Source organism: Rhinatrema bivittatum, chromosome 3 (genome assembly GCF_901001135.1).
Source record: "Rhinatrema bivittatum chromosome 3, aRhiBiv1.1, whole genome shotgun sequence".
NCBI classification, from domain to species: domain Eukaryota; kingdom Metazoa; phylum Chordata; class Amphibia; order Gymnophiona; family Rhinatrematidae; genus Rhinatrema; species Rhinatrema bivittatum.
This window is the reverse complement of record NC_042617.1, coordinates 228,880,650-228,906,896: the sequence shown is the minus strand read 5'-3', so window position 1 is coordinate 228,906,896 and position 26,247 is coordinate 228,880,650. Positions and strand designations below refer to the sequence as shown.

At 43.2% G+C, this 26,247-nt stretch overlaps 1 protein-coding gene across 4 annotated transcripts in view; it reads left to right on the top strand.

Moving 5' to 3' along the window:
* C3H6orf120 (chromosome 3 C6orf120 homolog) overlaps window positions 1-26,247 on the top strand; it is a 72,084-nt gene that overhangs the window by 38,040 nt on the left and 7,797 nt on the right. The window contains exon 1 of one of the 4 annotated variants that reach the window (XM_029594283.1): window positions 14,334-14,441. The exons of the other annotated variants lie outside the window; for them this stretch is intronic. The gene's annotated coding sequence lies outside the window, so the exon portion shown is untranslated. Of the gene's footprint in view, window positions 1-14,333; window positions 14,442-26,247 lie in introns of those variants that run through there. 4 annotated transcript variants of the gene reach the window in all.

Genomic DNA, 26,247 nt, shown 5'->3' with positions numbered 1-26,247 from the left:
CTGAGCTTTTTGCAGATTAACAGAAACCATTCAAGCTGTTGCTAAGTCTCTAAGCAGTGACACTACATGGGAGAGTTCTGCAGCAGGAAATAAGCTTACAAAGTGTTGGCTGAATTGGAGCGTCAGACATTGCTGTTCTGCACCCAAAGAAGGTGTGGGATGACAAAATATTCTAAAACAAAATGCAATAAAATAACATAATACTCATATGGCCTAATCTATATACTTCAAGGCCCCTTCTATTTATAATGTTCTCAATTTAAAATGTGCCCAGGCTAAGATAGAAAGAGCCAGGCCTTAACCTTTTTTCTAAAATTAAGATAGTTGCATAAGTGGAACAGAATTAAGTAGCAATATTCGGGCTTAGCCACATAAGTTTACCAGCTACATTAGACAGTTATAAATGATGGCTAAGTACAAATATGTATGCGTATATTCAGTGACCTAGCTGTGCCGGATAAGTTATATCCAGCCAAGTTACTTACGGGCCGATACAAAAAACGCGCGGGAGAGCAGACGAGCATCCCTAGAGCCTCCTTTTTGACAGAAGTGGCGGCTGTCAGCGGGTTTGATAGCCGACGCTCAGTTTTACCGGTGTCTGTTCTTGAACCCGGTGACAGCCATGGGTTCAGAAAATGGACGCCGGCTAAATTGAGCATCCTTCTTCCGGGCTGCGGGCAGATTTTTAATTTTTTTTATTTTTTTATTTTGGGGCCTCCGACTTAATATCGCTATGATATTAAGTCGGAGGGTGTACAGAAAAGCAGTTTTTTTTCTGCTTTTCTGTACACTTCCCTGGTGCCAGCCGAAATTAAAACCTGCTTTTGGCAGGAGTTAATTTCTGAGAGTGAAATGTGCAGTTTGTTCTGAATCGCGTGGGAATATCTAAAAGAGCCATCAACATCCATTTGCATGTTGCGGGCACTATTAGTTACGGATGGGGGGGTTGGCCGCGTGTTTGCGCGCTATTACCCCTTACTGTATAAGGGGTAAAAATAGCGTGTCAAATGCGCGGGCTAACAGTATCGGCCTGTTAAACGGCCGCCTTACAATATTGGGCCCCTAATGATTTAAAAATTCACAAATTTGTTCTAATGTGTCCCAAACACGAATAAAGCATTCCAAAACAGCAAACACATGAAATAACACCCCAAAATTTAAAATAATAAATAATTAAATCTCAAGCTCTCCATACCATTAAATAAATGGCATCTTTTGATTTCCTAGAGATTATTGTGGATTTGGGTGAAGAAGGCCACACAATCTTTATATTCATTCTCTCTCTCTCTCTCGCTCTTGCTCGCTCTCTCTCTCGCTTCCTCACACCCCCCCTCTGTCATCCTTCTGGGCCTTGACCATGCCCTTGCTGCTCATTTTACTGTGGGAGGAGGTGGACCTGCAACCGCCAGATGTTCTTGTTGCCAAGCTTGTAGGCCCTTCTTCGGGCTGCGTCAGGTTCAGCTGCCTTGGGGCCCTGCCAAGACCTTCCTCCAGCTCTGATGGGTTGGGCTCTGACACCTCCCTCTGGCCGTGTCGGGTGTTGCAGCCCTGCAAAAGAACATGTTCCACAGTTTCATCTCAGCAGGAGCTGAGATGAAGACCACGTGACCGGTCCAACGGGGGATGCCCAAGCCCCCAATAGGCCAATCCGCCCCTGGCTCAGGCGGTGTCATGTTGGAGATTAGATTGACTCCTGTTGAGATTTGCCGAGCTGCAACTTGTTCCTCCTTACACATCTCTTCCAGGCACTACCGCCTGGATGTGCAGACCCAGGAGGATGCAGCCTTTGCACATGTGGTGTTGATTGGACCGCGCTCAGCCTCCTGCTCTTTTCGGGAGTAGCTTTGGTCTATCCCACTGGTCGTGGATTAACCTGTCCAAATGCTAAGAAAGGAGAAATTACTATTTACCTGATAATTTCCTTTTCTTTAATGAAGACAGGTTAATCCACCTTCCTGCCCTTGGCTGCCGGATGGTGGTGCTATTAGGAACATAAGAACATGTCACACTGGGTCAGACCAAGGGTCCATCAAGCCCAGCATCCTGTTTCCAACAGTGGCCAATCCAGGCCATAAGAACCTGGCAAAAACCCAAAAACTAAGTCTATTCCATGTTACTGTTGCTAGTAATAGCAGTGGCTATTTTCTAAGTCAACTTAATAGCAGGTACTGAACTTCTTCTCCAAGAACTTATCCAATCCTTTTTTAAACACATCTATACTAATTGCACTAACCACATCTTCTGGCAACAAATTCCAGAGTTTAATTGTGCGTTGAGTAAAAAAGAACTTCTCCCGATTAGTTTTAAATGTGCCACACGCTAACTTCATGGAGTGCCCCCTAGTCTTTCTATTATCCGAAAGAGTAAAAAAACGATTCACATCTACCCGTTCTAGACCTCTCATGATTTTAAACAACTCTATCATATCCCCCCCTCAGCCGTCTCTTCTCCAAGCTGAAAAGTCCTAACCTCTTTAGGGGAGCTGTTCCATTCCCTTTATCATTTTGGTCGCCCTTCTCCATCGCAATTATATCTTTCATGAGATGCGGCAACCAGAATTGTACACAGTATTCAAGGTGTGGTCTCACCATGGAGCAATACAGAGGCATTATGAAATTTTCTGTTTTGTTAACCATTCCCTTTCTAATAATTCCCAACATTCTGTTTGCTTTTTTGACTGCTGCAGCACACTGAATCGACGATTTCAATGTGTTATCCACTATGGCGCCTAGATCTTTCTTGGGTTGTAGCACCTAATATGGAACCTAACATTGTGTAACTATAGCATGGGTTATTTTTTTTCCCTACATGCATCACCTTGTCCACATTAAATTTCATCTGCCATTTTGATGCCCAATTTTCCAGCCTCACAAGGTCTTCCTGCAATTTATCACAATCTGCTTGTGATTTTAACTACTCTGAACAATTTTGTATCATCTGCAAATTTGATTACCTCACTTGTCGTATTTCTTTCCAGATCATTTATAAATATATTGAAAAGTAAGGGTCCCAATACAGATCCCTGAGGCACTCCACTGCCCACACCCTTCCACTGAGAAAATTGTCCATGTAATCCACGAAAGGACATCGCCAACAATACCATGACTTCTTTTTATTTTTCCTAGAAGCCTCTCATGAGGAACTTCTGCCTTCTGAATATCCAAGTACATTACATCTACAAGTTCACCTTTATCCACATGTTTATTAACTGCTTCAAAAAAGTGAAGCAGATTTGTGAGGCAAGACTTGCCTTGGGTAAAGCCATGCTGACTTTGTTCCATTAAACCATGTCTTTCTATATGTTCTGTGATTTTGATGTTTAGAACACTTTCCACTATTTTTCCTGGCACTGAAGTCAGGCTAACTGGTCTGTAGTTTCCTGGATCGCCCCTAGAGCCCTTTTTAAATATGGGGGTTACATTAACTATCCTCCAATCTTCAGGTACAATGGATGATTTTAATGACAGGTTACAAATTTTTACTAATAGGTCTGAAATTTCATTTTTTAGTTCCTTCAGAACTCTGGGGTGTATACCATCCGGTCCAGGTGATTTACTACTCTTCAGTTTGTCAATCAGGTCTACCACATCTTCTACGTTCACCGTGATTTGGTTCAGTCCATCTGAATCATTACCCATGAAAACCTTCTCCAGTATGGGTACCTCCCCAACATCCTCTTCAGTAAACACTGAAGAAAAGAAATCATTTAATCTTTCCGCGATGGCCTTATCTTCTCTAAGTGCCCCTTTAACCCCTCGATCATCTAACGGTCCAACTGTCTCCTTCACAGGCTTTCTGCTTCGGATATATTTTAAAAAGTTTTTACTGTGAATTTTTGCCGCTCAGCCAACTTCTTTCAAATTCCATCTTAGCCTGTCTTATCGATGTCTTACATCTAACTTGCCAACGTTTATGTATTATCCAATTTTTGAATGAAGATCTTTTGGCTAAAATAGCTTCTTTCACCTTCCCTTTTAGCCATGCCGGTAATCGTTTTGCCTTCTTTCCACCTTTCTTAATGTGTGGAATACATCTGGATTGTGCTTCTAGGATGGTATATTTTACTTTTGTAGCTGCCCCTTTCAGTTTTTTTCTAACTATTTTTCTCATTTTATCAAAGTTTCCCTTTTGAAAGTTTAGCACGAGAGCCGTGGATTTGCATACTGTTCCTCTTCCAGTCATTAATTCAAATTTGATCATATCATATGATCACTATTGCCAAGCGGCCCCACCACTGTTACCTCTCTCACCAAGTCCTGTGCTCCACAGGATCTAAAATTGCTCCCTCTCTTGTTGGTTCCTGAACCATTTACTCCATAAAGCTATCATTTATTCCATTCAGGAACTTTATCTCTCTAGCAAGTCCCGATTTATTTTATTTATTTATTTTAATGATTTTATATACCGACATCCGTTTGCACATCGCATCGGTTTACATATAACTTATAACCAAAGTATAAAATAGGCATGGCCTTTACAATGAACAGTAGGAACAGTCAACAAGAATATATCAATAAGCCAAATACTTTAGCTGATAACTTCAACTAGGGGTAGCTTACGTTAGGAGAGGGGGATAAAAATCATTATAGGAGAGGCTATGTACAGGGTTCCAAATAATAAGTTCATTACAATTACTGAATCTGAAATTGGGATTGAAAATTAGGGAAGTAAGGGAGGCCTGACAATTGTGAGGAGGTATTTTTTAACAGTAAGTAATAGAAGGGGAAGATTTAGCATGAGAAGAAAGCGATGGGTAGGCTTGTAGGAAGAGCCAGGTTTTGAGTTTTTTCTTGAATTTTGGTGTGGAGATTTCCATGTGTAGGTTTGGGGGAGAGGAATTCCAGAGGGTGGGGCCGGCAAGTGAAAGGGCTCTGTTTGTGGTAGCGATAAGTCTTATAGATTTTATAGAAAGGGCACAGAGGGTTCCATGGAGAGCGGTGCGAGTTGGTCTTGTAGAGGTGCGAGGAAGGAAGGGGGGTTTATCCAGTGGTAATGCTCATTAGTAATACTTTTGTGAATAAGGGTAAGGATTTTGTAGAGGATACGAGATTGTATAGGAAGCCAGTGGAGATCGATTAGAGTGGGAGTGATGTGGTGGTTCTTGTTGGTATTTATGAGGATACGTGCAGTGGCATTTTGAAGAAGTTGTAAAGGTTTGATGTAGGAAGCAGGGAGGCCAAGAAGGCGGGCGTTACAGTAATCTATTTTGGAAAATATGATAGACTGGAGTACAGTATGGAAATCGGAGAAGTAAAGTAGAGGTTTGAGTTTTTTAAGAGTTTGCAGCTTGAAGTAGCAGTTGCTGAGGATAGATTTGATGTAAGGTTTGGTGATTGTCAAGTATGACACCTAGGTTTCGAGAGTGGGTGGGGAAAGTGGAAGAGGGGAGGGTGGAAGGTATAGGTGGTGATGAGTGTTTGGAGGAGATGAAAAGGAGTTAAGTTTTTTGGGGGTTAAGAGATAAGTGCATATCAGTTAGGAGCTGATTAATGGCAGCAAGACAGGTTTCCCATTTTTGAAGATCGGTGAGAGAGGAATTTGTGAAGGGGACGAGGATTTGCACGTCATCTGCATAGATGAAGTGCGTGAAACCAAGCTTAGAAAGAAGGTCGGTAAGAAGGAGCATATAAATGTTGAACAGGGTAGAGGAAAGGGAAGAGCCTTGGAGGACACCACAGTCGAGATTTATAGGGAAGGATTCAATATTGTCAGTGGTGACTTTGTAACAGCGAGTTTGGAGGTATGATTTTATCCATGAGGGCTGTTCCGGAGATCCCTATACTGATGAGAATGTTGAACAGGATGCTATGATTGACTGTGTCGAAAGCGGCCGAAATATCCAGCATAGCAATGAGGTAGGAGTTACCGGCATCCATTCCTTTGATTAGAGTATCTGTGAGGGAGAGGAGTAGGGTTTCCGTACTGAGATGTTTGCGGAAACCATATTGTGTGGGTGAGAGTATATTGTATTGCTCTAAGTAGTCTGAGAGACGGGAGTTTACCAGTTTCTCAAGGACTTTGGAGAGGAAAGGGAGATTGGAAATAGGTCTGAGGTTAGATAGGTTGGTAGGGTCAAGAGAGGGTTTTTTTAGTATAGGTTTAACAGCTTGTTTTAAAGAGTTGGGGACCAATCCTTGTTCTAAGGATCGGTTCACAATTTTGGAAAGAGGTGTAGCTATGGTTTTAGGGATAGATAGTAAGAGTTTTGTGGGAATGGTTTCAAGAGGATGGGATGATGGTCTCATTTTTTTTAGGATGTTCTCTATTTCGAGAGATGAGAGTTCAAAAGATGATAGTGAGGCGGACGTGTGAAGAATGGGGAGTATTATTTTGTTGGTGTTCGGGGAGAACTTGGAGGTGATGTTGGATACTTTATTTTTAAAGAATAGAGCTATTTCATTGCAACGTATTTGTGTGGGGGGTTCCTGGGGTAGTGTTAAATTAGGTTTAGTGAGATTGGATATTAAGGTAAACAGGGCCTTAGGGTTAAACTGTAAGTGATTAATTTTTTTTGGCGTAATCTTTTTTTCATTTTTTGGATAGCATTTCTATAGGCATGCATGAGTTGGTAGTAGATAGTTTTTGAGGCAGGAGAGGGGTGTTTTCGCCAACGTCTTTCAGCTGATCCAAGGTGGATTTTTTTGTTCTTGAGTTCGTGGGTGAACGGCGGTTTTTTGTTTGTGTGGGTAGGAGTGGTAGTTTTATGTGAGATGGGGCAGTGTTTGTCTGCAATATTGAGGGTGATATTAGTCCAGGAGGAGACTGTGTTGCCAGCTGACGTTAAGTCAAGACGATTGGGGATGTCAGAGCAAGCTGTGGTGAGTGTCTAGGTCGCAAGTCTTACGGAACTGGAAGGTTTTAGGATGGGAGAAGGTAGAAGGGGGTTGCAGTTGAAGTGCAAGTGTGGTTTTTATAATGGAGTGGTCAGACCAGGGGACAGGCAGGCATGAGGGGGGGGTGAATGATGTTGATGGAGGGGTTGGTGAATATCAGGTCTAGGGTGTGTCCGGCCTTGTGGGTCGGAGAATGTATGATTTGAGTGAAGCCCATAGCTTCTAAGGATGAGATGAACACTTCGCATGGTGGGGATTGTGGTATAGAATCAATATGGAGGTTGAAATCGCCAAGGAGGATAGTGGGAATGTCAGGAGAGAGTGAGTCTGCGAGGAATTCGATAAGAGGAGAGGAATCTTTCTCTAGCAGACCCGGAGGGGTGTAAATCATGCAGATTTGTAGAGAGTTTGATTTGAAGAAGCCTACCTCGTATTGGTTGGGAATATTGCATATTTGCGGTGTGAGTTTAAGTTCTTTCTTGGCAATTAGGAGTAATCCTCCTCCTCTTTTCTTTTTGCGAGGAATAGAGAAAATATCATAGGTATCAACGGGGAGTTGGTTGATAAGGGGAGTATCAGAGTCCTTAAACCATGTTTCGGTTATGGCACAGATTTCTAGCTTGGAGTCGGTTAGGAGATCATGGAGTAGGTGAGTTGTGTTTTGTTTTTTTTTTGCAGGGATTGAGTGTTGAAGAGGATGAGTGATATAAGGGATAAGCTAAGAAGTTGCGTGGAGGGGGATATGGGAATAGTGGTAAGACGCCTTTTTGGAGGGGTGGGGGGGAAGGCGAGGTGGAAAGAAGGTTTGGAGGGGTATCTATTCTGATAAGGGAAGGAACAATAACATGTGTGCGGTGGCATAGTTGAAGGACAGGCAGCCAGAAAGTCACTGGGGGAGACTGAAGAAAAGGCAAAAAAGGTAAGACAGCGTATATCAATTATGTTACAAGATAATGTTCGTAAGAGGGGCGTACAAAGGGGCAGGTCCCTTTGTCGCGCTCCTTCGTGCGCGCGACGCCCGGCGTGCTGTGGTTTAAAACCCCCGCTCACCTCCGGTGTGTGCCGGGGAGCTTCCGATAGGCTGTAGTAGCAGGGAGGAGGAGAGTCCGGATGCCTCGTGGCCGGTGCTTGGGCCGTCTGGGGTAAGTGTGTGCGAATCGCGAGGCCTTACCCCGATGGGCCTGGGCGCCGGTTGCGCAGTCCCTCGCCGTGTCCTCCCAGCCGATCGCGGCAGCAAAAGGGATTTCCTGAGGAGAGTGCTGGGGTTTAAAACCCCCGCTCACCTCCGGCGTGTGACGTGTGTGCCGGGGAGCTTCCGATAGGCTGTAGCAGCAGGGAGGAGAGTCCGGATGCCTTGTGGCCGGTGCTTGGGCCGTCTGGGGTAAGTGTGTGAGAATTTACACAGTCAATATTGGGGTAATTGAAGTCTCCCATTATTACCGCACTTCCAATTTAGTTAGCTTCCCTAATTTCTCTTAGCATTTCACTGTCAGTCTCACCATCTTGACCAGGTGGACGGTAGTATACTCCTATAACTATAGTCTTCCCCGACACACAAGGGATTTCTACCCATAAAGATTCAATTGTGCATTTAGTCTCGTGCAGGATGTTTATCCTGTTGGACTCTATGCCATCCCGGACATAAAGCGCCACACCGTCTCCCGGGTGCTCCTCTCTGTCATTGCGATATAATTTGTACTCCGGTACAGCACTGTCCTATTGGTTGTCCTCCTTCCACCATGTCTCTGAGATGCCAATTAAGTCTGTCATCATTCACTACTATACATTCTAATTCTCCCATCTTACTTCTTAGACTTCTGGCATTAGCATACAAACATTTCAAAGTTTGTTTTTTGTTTGTATTTTCATTCTGCTTTTTAATTGATAGGGATAAGTTAGAATTTTTTAGCTCAGGTGAGTTTTTAGTTACAGGCACTTGGACTACTTTTCTTATAATTGGAACCTCACTGTCGGGTGCCCTAATTCTATTGTCCTGAGTGGCTGCGTTTCCGGGGATTACTGGGGTCAGATCCAGTCCCTAACGTCTAATATTAAAAAGAAACCTTGGTACACAGAAGAGCTAAAGACACTTAAACTTGAATTAAGGACCAAAGAAAAGAAATGGCGCAAGGAGCCATCCCCTACTCTTCTAGCCACATACAAAACACACTCTCCACACTTACAGAACCGCAATCCAAAAAACAAAGAGACTACTACGCTCGCAAAATCCACAACTACCAATATAATGCCAAGGCTCTCTTCGCTTATGTCTCAAGCCTAACAAAAGCCTCCCCTCCCCTAGTTTCAGAGAACGAGGCCTTAAACAAATGTAATGAACTAGCTCACTTCTTCCACAACAAAGTAGACAAGCTCATATCTCTATTCCCACCTCAGACTCCACCACCACCCAAAATAACCCAAACATCTCTCTCAATTCATTCGAACAGACTACCACATCGGAGATAACCTCAATCCTAAAGAAAATGAAGTCCTCCTCTCATCCAGAGGACCCTATCCCAATAAAATCTCTCCTCTCCATCCTTGAGACTATAGCCAAACCACTAACAGATATTATTAACTGCTCTCTTCCTCATGCCTGGAAACAAGCCACCCTCAAACCCATTCTAAAGAAACCAAACCTAGAAACATCAGATCCCTCTCACTTCAGACCTATCTCTAATCTCCCATTCCTAGCTAAACGTTTGGAAAGGGTGGTCAACTTACAACTTTCAGACCATTTGGAACATCACAACATCTTATTCCCATCACAATACAGCTTCCGTAAGTCCCTCAATACGGAAACCCTTCTAATATCCCTCACGGATACCCTCCTCAAGAGTCTTGACAAGGGCCAGTCATACCTCCTAGCAATGCTAGACATTTCTGCTGCATTTGACACGGTCAATCATAACATACTAATTGACCGTCTCTCCGAAATAGGTATTTCCAGAACTGCCCTCAGCTGGTTCAAATCCTTCCTCAGTGACAGACTCTATAAAGTTAAAATTGGCAAACATGAATCTAACCCCATAAACCTGACCCGAGGGGTCCCTCAAGGCTCCTCCCTTTCCCCAACACTCTTTAATGTTTACTTTCTTCCTCTGTGCCATCTCCTAGCAGATCTTGGCCTAGAAATACGACGAGTGAGAATCAAATTTGCAGATGACACAAAATTGTTCAGAGTAGTTAAATCACAAGCAGATTGTGATAAATTGCAGGAAGACCTTGTGAGACTGGAAAATTGGGCATCCAAATGGCAGATGATATTTAATGTGGATAAGTGCAAGGTGATGCATATAGGGAAAAATAACCCATGCTATAATTACACAATGTTGGGTTCCATATTAGGTGCTACAACCCAAGAAAGAGATCTAGGTGTCATAGTGGATAACACATTGAAATCGTCGGTGCAGTGTGCTGCGGCAGTCAAAAAAGCAAACAGAATGTTGGGAATTATTAGAAAAGGAATGGTGAATAAAACGGAAAATGTCATAATGCCTCTGTGTCGCTCCATGGTGAGACCACACCTTGAATACTGTGTACAATTCTGGTCGCCGCATCTTAAAAAAGATATAATTGCGATGGAGAAGGTACAGAGAAGGGCTACCAAAATGATAAGGGGAATGGAACAACTCCCCTATGAGGAAAGACTAAAGAGGTTAGGACTTTCAGCTTGGAGAAGAGACGACTGATGGGGGATATGTTACTGTTACATGTTTGATTACCAATTCTCTTGTACTTTTGCTTCCTGTTTTTATGCGATCTTCTTCATAATGAGTTTTATTTTTAAATGAGTTACATCCCAGTTCTCCTTTTTCCTGTTCTATGTAAGACTCACATTCAGTCATTTCAATTGTTGTATGTAAACCGATGTGCTTAGTGACTCTGTCACTAGAACCTCGGTATATAAAAATGTTAAATAAATAAATATGATAGAGGTGTTTAAAATCATGAGAGGTCTAGAACGGGTAGATGTGAATCGGTTATTTACTCTTTCGGATAGTAGAAAGACTAGGGGGCACTCCATGAAGTTAGCATGGGGCACATTAAAACTAATCGGAGAAAGTTCTTTTTTACTCAACGCACAATTAAACTCTGGAATTTGTTGCCAGAGAATGTGGTTAGTGCAATTAGTATAGCTGTGTTTAAAAAAGGATTGGATAAGTTCTTGGAGGAGAAGTCCATTACCTGCTATTAAGTTCACTTAGAGAATAGCCACTGCCATTAGTAATGGTTACATGGAATAGACTTAGTTTTTGGGTACTTGCCAGGTTCTTATGGCCTGGATTGGCCACTGTTGGAAACAGGATACTGGGCTTGATGGACCCTTGGTCTGACCCAGTATGGCATTTTCTTATGTTCTTATATTCTTATGTTCATTTACGCGGATGATGTGCAAATACTCATCCCCATCACGGAATCCCTACCTAAAGCACTCAATACCTGTGACAACTGTCTCTCCACCATCAACAAACTCCTAACTAACCTCAATTTAGCCCTAAACACCACAAAAACAGAGTTACTGATCATTTCTCCAGACCACCACAACCTCCTCCCCCCAGATCAGCCCTCCCCCTATCCCCAACACATCAGGGATTTAGGTGTCTCCTTGGACAGTCACTTAAATTTAAAAAAATGTATCAATAACACCACAAAAGATTGCTTCTTCAAATTACAGGACCCCTCTTCACCTACACAATTTCCGAAATGTCCTCCAAGCCACTATATTCAGCAAGATTGATTATTGCAATTCCTTACTTCTAGGCCTTCCCGCAATTTCCATCAAACCCTCCAAATGCTGCAAAACGCAGCTGCTAGAATCCTCACCAACTCCCGCAGAATAGATCATATTACACCAATCCTTAGAGACCTCATTGGCTTCCTATCTCCGCCAGAATGCACCACAAGACCCTCACTATTATCCATAAAACACTTCATAACCAAAATACTCATTGGTTTAAGGACTCCTGCACTATTACATCTCCAATAGACCTACCAGAGTGGCCTACAAAGGAAACCTATCACTACCCTCTCACAAACTCACTCGCCATATCTCCACTAAAGATCGCGCTTTTTCCATAGGGGGACCTACACTATAGAACTCAATACCAGCAGAACTACGCCAAGAACACTGCACAAAAACTTTCAAGAAAAAACTAAAAACCTGGTTATTTAAAAGGGCCTATTCTTAGCAATAACCCCCTACCATCCTTGCTCAAAAAAATCTTTCTCCCTTCCCCCGCCAATGAAATCCACAGACGCTTATCTATTTTACCTTTAGTTAACCCTTTGAACTAGAGCCGCAACTCAGAATCTTTGTAAATTAGTTATATGATTTTTTGTTAACCTTTCTAACCGCCTGCTCGACCCTTTATCCTTCCACTTCTTTCCCATCTTGTTCCTTCACCGCCCTGTTTCATGTAACTTATTTTTCATTTTCTAAATCTTGTTATAATCCTGTTATATGTAAACCGATGTGATATGCAAATGAATATCGGTATAAAAAAGTTTTTAAATAAATTTTATACTTCTTGTCTGAGCTCAATGTTTTCCTGTTAATTAAGTGCTTGACTGGGTGTCTGTTAATTATGATCATGTTTTGTTTAGTTGTCCACAGATGGCTTTTGCAGAGAATCCTGGAGGGCTGATATATATGACTTCGGCTTTTCTCATCTCCATCTGCTGGTAGAGTTGCATAACCCACTGGTCGTAGATTAACTTGTCTTCATTAAAGAAAAAGAAATTACTGAGTAAATAGTAATTTCTCCATATTTGATAGCTAGGAATAAGAGATTGTAAGAATTAATTTTACAGCTGGAAGAAAAGTTGAAACTGGCAAAAGATAAAATGATAGCCTGGCTCCAAAAAATATAAGGAGTATGAAAGTGTTCTCAAGAGTCTAAACACCGTTATACACCAAAGAGCTCAGCGTATGTTACAGCAAACTGAACATAATTTTTTCCAGTTTGGAAATAAGGCACGCAAACTTCTAGCCAACATATTGAGGGTTTGGAAAGGGAAGTCCCTTATTGAAAAACTTAACAATAAGGGGAATATAGTATCTAAAAGTCCAGACATTTACAAAGTTTTTATGAACTTCTGTACTCTGAGGAGGACCAATGTTTTCAGGGTTTATCATTACCTACTCTTTTTAGTCAACAGCTAGAGTTCCTAAACAAGCCTATACAATCATATGAAATCCTTAAAGTCATCAAATCATGTAAAGCCACTTGGCCTGACTTTTTCATATGATTACTACAAGATTTTGGGTCAGCACGTGTGGGCTCTATGGGGACCCTTTTCCTGGGAGCTCTCTGGGACAACCATTTCCCTCCAGGCTTCAATAGAGCATATATTATGGTGTTGGCTAAGGTGGGCAATTATCCACTTTCCCAAGCTTCTTACTCGCCTATATCCCTGTTAAACTGTGACTTGAAGATCTTTGCCAAAATTTTAGCTGATAGATTTTTTGGTTATTCCCTCTGATCGTCGGTTCAGTGTGCTGCAGCAGTCAAAAAGGCAAACAATGTTGGGAATTATTAGAAAGGGAATGGTGAATAAAACGGAAAATGTCATAATACCTCTGTATCGCTCCATGGTGAGACCGCACCTGGAATACCGCGCACAATTCTGGTCGCCGCATCTCAAAAAAGATATAATTGCGATGGAGAAGGTACAGAGAAGGGCAACCAAAATGATAAGGGGAATGGAACAGCTCCCCTGTGAGGAAAGACTAAAGAGGTTAGGACTTTTCAGCTTGGAGAAGAGAGGGCTGAGGGGGGCGGATATGATAGAGGTGTTTAAAATCATGAGAGGTCCAGAAAGGGTAGATGTGAATCGGTTTTTTACCCTTTCGGGTAATAGAGTAGGAGGCACTCCATGAAGTTAGCAAGTGGCACATTTAAAACTAATCAGAGAAAGTTGTTTTTCACTCAACGCACAATTAAACTCTGGAATTTGTTGCCAGAAGATGTGGTTAGTGCAGTTAGTATAGTTGTGTTTAAAAAAGGATTGGATAAGTTCTTGGAGAAGTCCACCGCTATTACTAGCAACAGTAACATGGAATAGACTTAGTTTTTGGGTACTTGCCAGTTCTTATGGCCTGGATTGGTCACTGTTGGAAACAGGATGCTGGACTTGATGGACCCTTGGTCTGACCCAGCATATCATGTTCTTATTCTAATCAGGTGGGGTTTGTTGAGGGCAGAACAGCATGTTCCCATATAGTGAAATTAACCTTGGCAATGAACATTTGTAATACTAGTAACATACAGGCAGTAGCAATAGGTTTCAACTCTGAAAAGGCCTTTGACAGGGTGCTTGGACATATAGGTTCTCCGAATTGCAGAGGTATGGCATGGATACCTATCACTTCTGTCTCCAGTTTCTAATATTGCCAACGGATATAAATCTGTTGACTTCTGTATCTCTCAAGGTGTGAGACGGTGATGCCCTCTTTCTCTTCTGTTATATATCTTGTCAATAGATCCCCTGCTGAAGAAAATTGAGGCAGATAGTTCAATGCAGGGCCTTAAAGGTGGGCATATATTTAAAATAGTGGCCTTTGCAGACAATGTCCTTTTACTCCTCACTGAGCCATGGGAGTCGGTAAGTAAAGTTCTACAACATCAAATTGACGTTGGGGCATTTGCAGGATTGAAAATTAACCAAGACAAATCTGAGGTTTTAGATATTCTCAGAACTCTTAGAAGTCTTTGGGTGGGCAATTTCCCTTTACGGTGGGTTGAAGGGGAAAGAGGTATTTGGGAATTAAGGTTCCAGATGTAGGCAGAATATATGCTAATGTTAAGTTGTTAATGAGGACCATGGGGATGACTGCAAAGATGGCGGGATCTTTCTTTAATTGGCAAAATTCAGCTCATAAAAATGGAGGTCCCTAAATTGTTATGTACTACAAATGCTTCCTATTTTGCTACAAAGGAAAGATCTTAAAGAAATCAATAGGATGCTCAGATACTTTTTATTGCCAGGGAAGATGGCGAGACTCTCAGTGGATACTATAAGAACAGCAGCTCGGGGGGGGCTGTCTAAAGTGCCCTTATTTTCAGATATATAATTTTAGCATGTATGCTAAGGCATTTACATGATTGGCTGTTTCAGACCTCTTGAAATTCTTAATATCTTACAATGTTGGTGTCCATTCTCATTGAATTCACTGATTCAAGTTACTCTGAGAGAGATTCCAGGTGACATCAAAGATCACTTATTATTCTCCTGCCATGCAACATGGTCGTCTCTAAGTAAGTTTTTATTACGAGCATGCAAAGTATCCCCCCCTACATGTTTATTCAGGCTAATCCACAGTTTATGCCTGGCTTGGAGAACCAGGTATTGAAAATTTGGAGCCTGAACGGGTTTACACAAGTATACCATTTTATTCTTTGGAGATTCCAACATAATATAAAGCTTTTGGGAACTACAATCCTGGTACTAATTACCACACACAGATGGCATTATGTATGCGATTTATTACAGAATAATCCCGAGTTCAAGCCTGAGCTACTAGAAGAGGTTCTAGTTGGGAGCAGGCAGGAAAAAACATCCTGTGCTAGGTTCAACAGGACTTTTTGTTGAACGATCACTTGGGCTCGGATCCTTAGCAAATGGCCAAGTTGTAATCTTATGGAACAAGAGTTATGACAAAGTTTCAAAAAAAATAAAACAGAAAAATGTAGTGTTAAGGGAAACTCAATTTAAATTTCTCTGTCAAATATTTGTCCCAGGAGAGAGCGTTCCAAGCTACAATATTTGTCACCTAACTGTCAGAAATGTGGTCAAATGATAAGGGACTACTTTCATAGTTTCTGACAATGCCCTAAAATTCAGAAGTTTTGATATCAAGTTCACGCTTATATTGAAAATATTTGGAAGTTATGCTTGCCTGCAGATCCTAGACTTTGGATTTTTGGTATATACAATGAGGTCTCTATTAAAATGGAGCTTAATAAGTAAATCCTGGATAAAGTTATGATTGTAGCAAAAAAACAAAAAACATACTTGGGTAGGGAGTTGATATATTGGTGCTATCTCAATGGAAAGCAAGGATGGTTAAACTCCTTACTTTTGAATACTTAACTGCAAAATCAATCTCAGAGACTCGCCTTGAGGCTGTGTTACAGATATGGCAAGATTGTTTGAATATACTCTCTCTACTGGTGAAGAATACTATCTTCAGTTTGATGTCTCCCCAACTCAAAATGATGTACATCTCCCAGACTATGGGAAATGTTGCCATCTATTCAGAGCCAATGCTAAGGTGTGAGGAAAAAAACTATAAAGTTTAGTTTATTGATACAGCTGTATAACCTAGTAGCCAATAAGATTTGTATTAACCATTGCATTCTGTAACAATGGTTTAATTCTAGATTAGATATTAGAGAATTCCTACTAGGGCATGGGGGAGGGGGAATTTCAGACAGTGAAGCAACTTTTTTCTATACACTTACATTATTGTATTTGTGTTTTGAATATATTCTTTGTCTAAGGTGGTCTGTTATCTTACGATTTGGTTCTGTAACTCTGTTAAAATCAAACAGGTTATGGTATATTTAAAAAAAAAAAAAAAAAAAGAGCCGAAGAAAATGCCATGATGAGAGGCTTTAGATGTACAGTCTGTGGCATAAAAAAGGTGCCTGGCTCCTTGTGCCCCGTACATGATAGGGAGGAGGTGCAGCCTCTGCAGGAGGCACTAGCCTCTCCCACCCAGGATGGACGGGAGCAGGCAAGGGACCCATCGAGGTATGGCTGACACAGGGGGGATACCTTGGATCCAGAGGGCCTTTGGACCCGCGGGATTTAGAAGGTTCTCAACAGGAACCTCCCCCTAGAGGAACCAGGAAAAGGACCTGCAGTTGTAGTTGGGGGGGGGGGGGGGGGGGGGGTTTCTCATCATGTCTGCAAGAACTGTCTGGTGGGGGGGGGGGGCATTAGGGGTGTAACACTAAAATTTGTCCATCTCATGAATCAGACCTTCATCTGTTCAGAGACTGGCTAGGGACTCCTGCTCCCACAGCCTGGTCCTTCAGAGGATCCCAAGAATAGGGTCTTCCCGTTAAAAAGTCCTGTTTACTAAGAGATTTGGGCTCTTCAGCCCAGACAGTCATCCAGGAATCTAGGGTCAGAAGTGGATTCTAATCAAGGTAGACTCTTGTTGCTCCTAGAAGATGGTGAATGTTCCTCAGAGGAGAATGAGTCTATAGTGGTGTGGCTATTCCACAGGTATGAGTTAACACTCAACTTAAGGAAGGACATTACATTAGTTTTATCTGTCCTTCGGAGGGACAATTGGATGGAAGGGGACCCCAGATTATAGGGCAGGGGTCAGGAACCTTTTTGGCTGAGAGAGCCATAAACGCCACATATTTTAAAATGTAATTCCATGAGAGCCATACAATATGTTTAAAACTAAATACAAGTAAATGTGTGCATTTTATGTAAGATCACACTTTTAAAGTACAATAAGTCTCTGAAAATATTACACCAGGCCTTAAGACACCAATACATCTCCTATTAGGAAAACGGACCAAGTCAGGCTGCTATAGAGTCCTACACAGAAACTACACGCCAGCAGAAAACCTCACCTGAATCACGTGCTGTCCCTCACCTAACAAAGAATAAAGAGACCAAAACGCATAACAAGAAGCATGCAGACAAAAACTGAATTGGAAACTGCAACAAGCCAGAGTCTCTGTATGCAGTGTAACAAAGGAAAAAAGAAACATCACACATCCTTATAAAACAAATCAAGAAATATAAAATCATCAGCAGTAAAACTGTACTAACAAAAAGAACATATTTCGAAACAGCTGATGAGTGGAATATCCAATAATTAAAAACTCATATAAAACATTTCCAGATACCAACAAAATATTTCAAAATAGCAGACACAAAGATCCAGTAATGAAAAATAATAAGGATACAAAAATTTTTTTGCTCTGCATACCTGGGAACATTTGATATCCAGGTGTCCTGAGATTGTTCTGAATTAGCAGGAGGTGGGGTGGTTTGCTTGGAACTTTCTCCTCTCTCAGTCACATACCAGCGCTCTCTCTCACACTGGCTCTCAATGACACACCTATACACACATGCTCTCAGTCACTCACATATACAAATGTTTTTTCTCTCTCACTTATATAGGCTCTTAATTACACATTTACACACATGCTGTCTATCTTTTCACGCTTACACACACACAGGCTTTCAATCACATAAATACATGCTGTCTTTTTCTCTCACACACAGACTCTCATTCACATGCTTACAAACATGTCCTCTCTTTCTCTCATTTACACACAGGCTCTCAATCACATACTCACATGCTCCCTCACCTAAATCAGCTCTCAATCACACACAGACACACATGGTCTCTCTCTCTCATTTAAACACAGGCTCTCAATCACATGCTCCATCACCTAAACCAGCTGTCAATCAGACACAGACACACATGATCTCTCTTACTTATACACACAGGCTCTTAATCATACATACACATGATCTCTCTCACACACAAAGGATCTCAATCATACACACATACTCTTTCAAACAAACAGGTTTTCAATTACAAACTTACACATACAGGGTCCCAATGGTAAACTTACATTCATGCTCTCTCTCTCACAGGCAGGATCTCAATCACAGACATACTCTCTTTCACATATACAGGCTCTCAATTATTCACATACATGCAATCTCTCACTCACACACACAGGATCTCAAACACACATGCTTGCTCGCTCATTCACTCTCTCTCTCTCCCCCTTCCCCCCCGGGAACTCGCGGCAGCAGCAGCCACCTCCCAACGCTAACCTCCTTCATTTTCAGCCCTCGCGGAAGCGAAGGCGGAGTCCCATCGGCCGCGGTTGAAGATTTTCATTTTCCTCCGAGCCGCGCTGCAGTCTTCTTCCCGTCGAACACTAGTGTGCCTGCGCGGGTCTTCCCGCGCAGGCACCCGATGCTCTCCACTTCCTCTTCCGGGCCGCGGGAAGAAGAGAGCACCGGCGTGCTCTCTTCTTCCCGCGGCCCGGAAGAGGAAGTGGAGAGCATCGGGTGCCTGCGCGGGAAGACCCGCGCAGGCACCCGATGACTCCAGCGCTGGCACCCGGCTGACACCCGATGACTCCCGCGCAGGCACCCGGATGACTCCAGTCGGCGTGCTCTCTTCTCCTCCCCCCCCGCGGCCCGGAAGAGGAAGTGGTGAGCATCGGGTGCCTGCGCGGAAGAAGAGACCACGCTAGTGTGGTCTCTTCTTCCCGCGCAGGCACCCGATGCTCTCCACTTCCTCTTCCGGGCCGCGGGGGGTGGGGGGGGAGGAGAAGAGAGCACGCCGGTGCCGCTGACTCCAGCTGTCCTGCCGCGTTCCGCCCGGGCTGACAGCATTTTAAGCCCGGGCGGCGGAGGTCCGGGGAGCAGCTGGGTCAGCGGGGAACCGCGAAGTATGGCGACACGTGTCTGCGAGCCAGATGCAGCCCTCAAAAGAGCCATATCTGGCTCGCGAGCCATGGGTTCCCGACCCCTGTTATAGGGGGTGTGCAAGCCGACAAAAATCTTGTCCTTGCACCTGGCATTAAGGGCCATGGTGCCATTGGAATGGGATGCGTCCAAGAGGGCTTAAAGGGTGGAACACTTATGAGCAGGATATATACTCTGCCACTGGAGGATTAGTAGGCCCTCTTAAGAATTCCCAGAGTGGATGCACTAGTTGCGGTCATCGCCTTTAAACAACCATTTTCTCGTAGATAAGCAGCTGAATTAGCCATGCTGTCTGGGTACGTCTTCCGTGCCACTAAGTGGCGGAGCTCTCTAAATCTAGTAAAGTCTTTCAGCTTGTATCTTTCTGGGTTTGCCTGTTTTTGTTTTTTTCCCGCGCGACTAATCGCACACGGAGCTCTGTCTCTCCAGACCTTTTGAGTTTGTGAGGTAAAAAGAGAAGAAACAAAACTTTTTACCACAGGAAAGGCTATCTTTTTCTATCATGCCTCGCCCAGGATTCAGATTCTGCAGTTGTGGTAAAACAGTGTCAGTGACTGATGGCCATCAGTCATGCTATATATGCCTGGGACCTGATCAGGAAAGTTGCAGGGACTGCGGCCCCAAGAGCGCAGCGCCAGCAAGCAGCTCGAATCCAGCAACTTATGGCAGCACCATCGGGCTCTTATGCCTCTACTAAGTCATCTCTGGGCCCAGAACATAAAAAGAATGCAACATCTCACAGAAGGGCTTCTTCTGTTGCGCCCCCCCCCCCCCGGGCAAAATACTCACAGCCGATGCCCCTTCAAGAACTGGTGCACGGCATGGGGGATGTGTCAACAGCATCGCGGCCACACAACTTACCGACCCTACCGGCTCCCCGAAGCAAGGAACAGAAACCGCGTCCGAAGCACTGATGCTCTGACACGCCTCGGGAGCATCCACGCTTCGACGTACCTAAAGAGCATCGACGCACTGAAGCACCAACGCACGGAGTAAAGTGCGTTGCAGCAGCGTCGAGTTGACACACCACCGAAGCATCCGGCGCATGTCGATGCAGGACCTTTGAGACCAAAACAGCCGAAGCACCCAGGGCCCAAGAAACATACTTCTGGCCATAAAAGACCTAGGGAACCTTCTCCACTCCTTGTGGTCGACTCAGAGACATATCTTCACCACGTCTCTCAGGCAGCTAATCATCCTCTCCTGGATGGAGATCAGATCCAATCCCAGGTCATCCAAAAAGCCCATTGACCACGGCACCTCCTCTGCCCCATCACCAGTAGAGCCCCTACCTTCTACACCATCAACCTCTGAGCTAGCTTCGCAAGCACCCAGATAACAAACATCCTATTGCAATTTTTGAAGTCGATAGAACATCAGCAAAACACGCCCCCACCACTTCCTCCAGTGGAGGTTCCACTTGTGCCGGAAGACCCCCTCTATTCCAAGGCCCTCACTGAAAGTACAGCCACAGAGGCCATCAACACCCTTGGAAGAGTTTATTCTTACATCTTCCTCTGATTCATCAACAGGATACCCTTCAGATCCAGCTGAGGTCCCACCTGAACTGGCATCTCCACCTGAAGATTTAAACTATTCACAGTTTCTAGAGAAAGTAAGCCTACTCCTACATCCAGTCTCCAGCAGCACTCATCCAATCTCCAGCAGCACGCATCCAATCTCCAGCAGCACTCACCCAGCCTCCAGAAGCACTCATCCAGTCTCAAGAGGCACTCATTCAATCTCCAGAGGCACTCATTCAGTCCTGTCTCCAGAGGCATTCATTCAGTCTTCAGCAGCATTCATCCAATCTCCATCAGCACTCATCCAATCTCTAGCAGCACTTCCAGTTCAACAGCTCTCATCCAGCACCGATCCAACCTTTAACAATAATGCAATACCGCCCACGCACCTACAAATCACTCATCCCAATCATGATTTCCCCCACTACACAGTTCCTAGGTCTATCCCTATTCACCTTAATCCTATTCAACGCCCAATCGCTCACCAACAAATCTCTGATACTCAACGACATACTACAGGACACAACCCCAGACTTTTGCGCCATAACAGAAACATGGCTCAAATCCACAGACATCGCACTCATTAACCAACTACCAACACAGACTTACGATTTCTTCTCCATCCCAAGACAAAAAAAAAGAGGAGGGGGTATCTTCCTAGCTGCTAAAAAATCCTTAAGGTTCACATACCACCCCATCAGTACAGCTACTAAACTAGAACTAGGATTGTTCAAATCGGAACATCTCCAAATCCTGCTAGTCTATGCCCCTCCAGGCTTACTAGAGTCAGACTCCTCACCTATTATCGAAACTATAACTTTGCATCTCAATCTGGACTCCCCTGCTATAATCCTGGGCGACTTTAACTTACATGTTGACAAAGTCCCCCTTTCAACAAACTGTGAAGCTCTCCTCACCGTACTGTCAGCGATGGGTTTCAGCCAACAAATCAACAAACCCACTCATAAAGCAGGCCACACGCTCTATCTCCTATTTACAAACTCTGGTATTTCTCTTACAAAACAACCAAACTGCAAAAAAGTCCCATGGTCAGACCACTCTCTAATCTCCACCAGCTTTTCTTTACCTCGATCAGACTCTAACCTCAACTCAAGACCCGCTTTCCTATACAGAAAACCTTGCACCTCGGAACAACTCAGCAAACTTCTAACCTCGGAGCTACCACTCATTGATGTCTCTACACCCAACTCTGCCCTCCAATCCTGGTCCAAAATAACAAAATCTATAGCAAACACTTACTGCCCACTGACAACCAAAGTAAGGTCTTCTAATACATCTAAACAACAACCCTGGTTTAATGATGAACTACGAAAGCTCAAACAACTACTTCGGCAAAAAGAAAGAAAATGGCGCAAAGCCCATTCACCGGCCTCTCTCTCTGATTACAAACGATCACTCCATCTATACAAAAGTACCACGTTGAAAACCAAAAGAGACTACTATGCCCGGAAGGTTCATCATCTCATCTTTGACTCAAAAGCCCTATTCGCCTTTGTTTCAAGCCTAACCAAACCCATCACTCCAGATATCCCACCCGAACAAGCCCAGACTAAAGCAGACGAACTGGCCCTTCATTTCAACAAAAAAATATCGGATCTCCTCAATCAACAAATTCAAAACTCTACTTCTCCAGATAACACATTTTTCCCCCAAAACAAAGACATCCGGCTAAATGCTTTCGAACCCATAACAATCACAGAGATACAAATGACGTTAAGGAGAATGAAACCGTCATCTCACCCATTTGATCAAATCCCTTCTAAAATGCTTCTTCTCATCCCTGACACAATAGCAAAAACCCTAGCAGATATCATAAACTGCTCTCTAGCACATAGTATCTACCCAGATGACCTAAAAACTGCCTCAATCAAGCCACTACTAAAAAAACCAAATCTAAATGCATGTGATCCCAACAACTTCCGCCCTATTTCCAACCTCCCTTTCATAGCCAAAATCATGGAAAAATTGGTAAACACCCAACTATCCAACTACTTAGAAGACCACAGTATTCTGTCCCCAAACCAATATGGTTTTCGCAAAGCCGCAAGCACAGAAACGCTACTACTTTCACTCACGGACTTCCTCCTCTCTGGTATTGACAAAGGCCAAGCATATTTACTAATCCTCCTCGACTTCTCGGCGGCCTTCGACACCGTCAACCACTCCCTCCTTCTAAAACAACTGGCAAACATTGGTTTAACAGGTGCCACATTAAACTGGTTCAAAACATTTCTAGGAAACAGAGGATATAGAGTCAAAATTCACAATAAAGAATCCCAATACCACCCATCTAATAGAGGGGTGCCGCAAGGTTCATCACTTTCACCCACACTCTTCAATGTCTACCTGCTACCACTATGTCAATTACTTACAAAATTAAGCCTGAAACACTTCCTTTTCGCAGACGACGTACAGATCATGATCCCCATAAAAGAATCAATCTCAAAAACAATGGAATACTGGGACACTTGCTTATTAGAAATTAAACTTCTCCTCAACAGTCTAAATCTTGTGCTCAATGCTTCAAAAACAGAATTCCTGCTCATATCACCGGAAAACAATAACATACTTCCAAAACCACCCACACTCCTTCAAACAGCCCATGTAAGAGACCTAGGAGCCATACTAGACAATCGTCTCAACCTCAAACCATTCATTAATCAAACCACAAAGGATTGCTTCTACAAATTGCATATTCTGAAAAGAATTAAACCACTCTTCCACGCTCAGGACTTTAGAACAATCTTGCAAGCAATAATCTTTTCCAAACTAGATTATTGCAACTCGTTACTACTAGGCCTCCCAGCTTCTTATACTAAACCTCTACAAATGGTTCAGAACTCTGCAGCCAGAGTCCTCACAAATTCCAGGAAAATCGACCACATTTCACCTATCCTCAAAAACCTCCATTGGCTACCAATCCATTATAGAATCATGTACAAAACCATCAACATCATATACAAAACTATCAACCAACACACGCAAATCGACCTACAAATACCACTTAAAAAATACACTTCCGTCAGACCCATCAGGGAATACTACAAAGAGTCACTCCAAATTCCAAAGGCCAAAACCTTCCAACATAAATCTTTGAGTCTCAGAGCCTTCTCTTCAGCAGGTCCAGCTCTCTGGAACTCTATCCCACAAGATTTGAGACAGGAGCCATGCTCTCTAACATTTAGGAAAAGACTAAAAACTTGGCTTTTCAAAAAAGCATTTCCAAGCCCGGAATAAAACTTCACGGAACAGCACAATTGGATCCAAATTCTGTGTCATATTTATTCATATTCTGTGTCATACTTAGCCTTCTGGTTACGTATGTTCCATCTCACAGTGATGTACCGCCACATTTATTCGCATAGTCTTATTTACTCATCTTGCTAATTTTTTACATTAATTGGCTGAAATGTAAATATTGCTCTGTTCTTTTCTCTCCCCCCTTCCAGTTCCAAGTTAATTTTTCCCTGTTTTATTGTAACTTTCTCACATCCTTTTTGTGATTCCCTGTATTTAAAGTTCAAGGTTTTTATTGAGAATATTGTTTACTACGCTACGTTATGCTTTTCACACTTTGTTAATTGTAAACCGGGTTGATGTGATGCCTGTCATGAAACTCGGTATAACAAAAACAATAAATAAATAAATAAATACATGTGGAGACCGGAAAGCTTCACGATCCTCGTCGGGAGATGATGGGCATTTTAAAAATATTTGACACTCCCAGCGAACCAGTAGCCACTACCTCAACACCAAGTGCTAAATGCCCTCATGGAGAAGTCCTGGGATACCCCTATAACTACTCCATCTACTTCATGTAAAACTGATATTAAATATCGTATGAGGGACTCCCCCCCCCCCCCCCCCCTTTTATTCTACTGTACAACTACCCCATCAATCTGTTGTAGAATCTGCAATGCAAAAAAGTCTAGGTTGCATTCAAATACACCACCATCATGAGATGCTAAATTACTGGACGACTTTGCGAAGCGCTTGTATCAATCGAACATGCTTAACGCAAAAATTCAAAACAATTATTTTATCGCCCAGTACTTGGCGCTCAGACTCTACACTACCCACGGAATTCCACAACATGGAAGAAGGATTAAGACATCTTCTACATCCTATATATGAGGGCTTTGAGGTTTCAAAAACTTCAGCAAATTCTAAAGCTGCAAGACTATTGGCATGGCTCCAGTCAAGCGCAATCAGGGACAATGTCCATGATAAGCTGGCTAACCTCCCAGGCCGACCGGATAATCTATTTGGTGACAAATTCACCAAAACAGTCACAAAACTAAAAATAGAAAACGGCTGTATTGTCCCTAACGTCCCCATATCAGCCTGGATCATTCAGATGACAATACCCGTCATACAAGAAGCCCACTTACCAAAGGACCTACAGGCCATACTCTTATTATAGGCCTCAACCTTACCAACCACAATGTTCGCATACTAGGACAAAAGCCCCTCGACAGGCTCATCCAACAACTGAATCCCAACCATCAAAAACACAATCTTTTTGAAGATAATTTTGCCACCGGCTCAGACATTGGCAGTAGGAGGAATATTATCCAAATTCCGCTCAGCATGGTCCAACATCACATCCGATCAATGGGTCCTCACAATAATAAAAGGTTAATCTCTCCACTTTACATCCGTTCCAATGATACCACACTTAGTTCCCCAGAAACATCGAGCAACACACAAGGGCCCTCTCCTACGGAAAGTCAAGATTCTCCTCTAACAAAACTGCATTCGGGAACTACCTTCCTCTATATTGCACCCTGGTTTCTATTCACAATACTTCCTCATTCCCAAGAAAGCGGGAGGCCTACATGCGCTCAACAAATACATCCACAAGGAGAAATTCAAAATAACTTCTTTCAAGTCCATTTTTCCTTCCTTCAGCCCAACGATTGGATGAGTTCACTGGACTTGAAGGATGCAGATGCCCACATACCAATGCATCCCAATTCCTGGTGTTACCTCTGTTTCCAGATGGACAACAGGCATTTCCAATACAAGGTACTACCATTTGGCCTCTCCTCTGCCCCCAGAGTATTCACCAAATGTCTAGCAGTAGCGGTGGCACACCTCAGTGTCAGGGGGTGCAAATATTTCCTTACCTGGACGACTGGCTTTTAGTAGCACCCAACCAGTCTCTCCTGCAAAAGAATTTACTTCACACCATTTCTTGCCTCGACATTCTGGGTCTCCTGATAAACTACAAGAAGTGAAACCTTCAACCAGCACAAACCTTGCAGTTTATCGTAGCCTATATAGACACCATTCAAGTCAAAGCATTCCCACTGCACTCGTAGGCACTCACTGTTCACATGCTGTCTTCACTTCTTCTGCAAACCACGACTGTCCCAGCC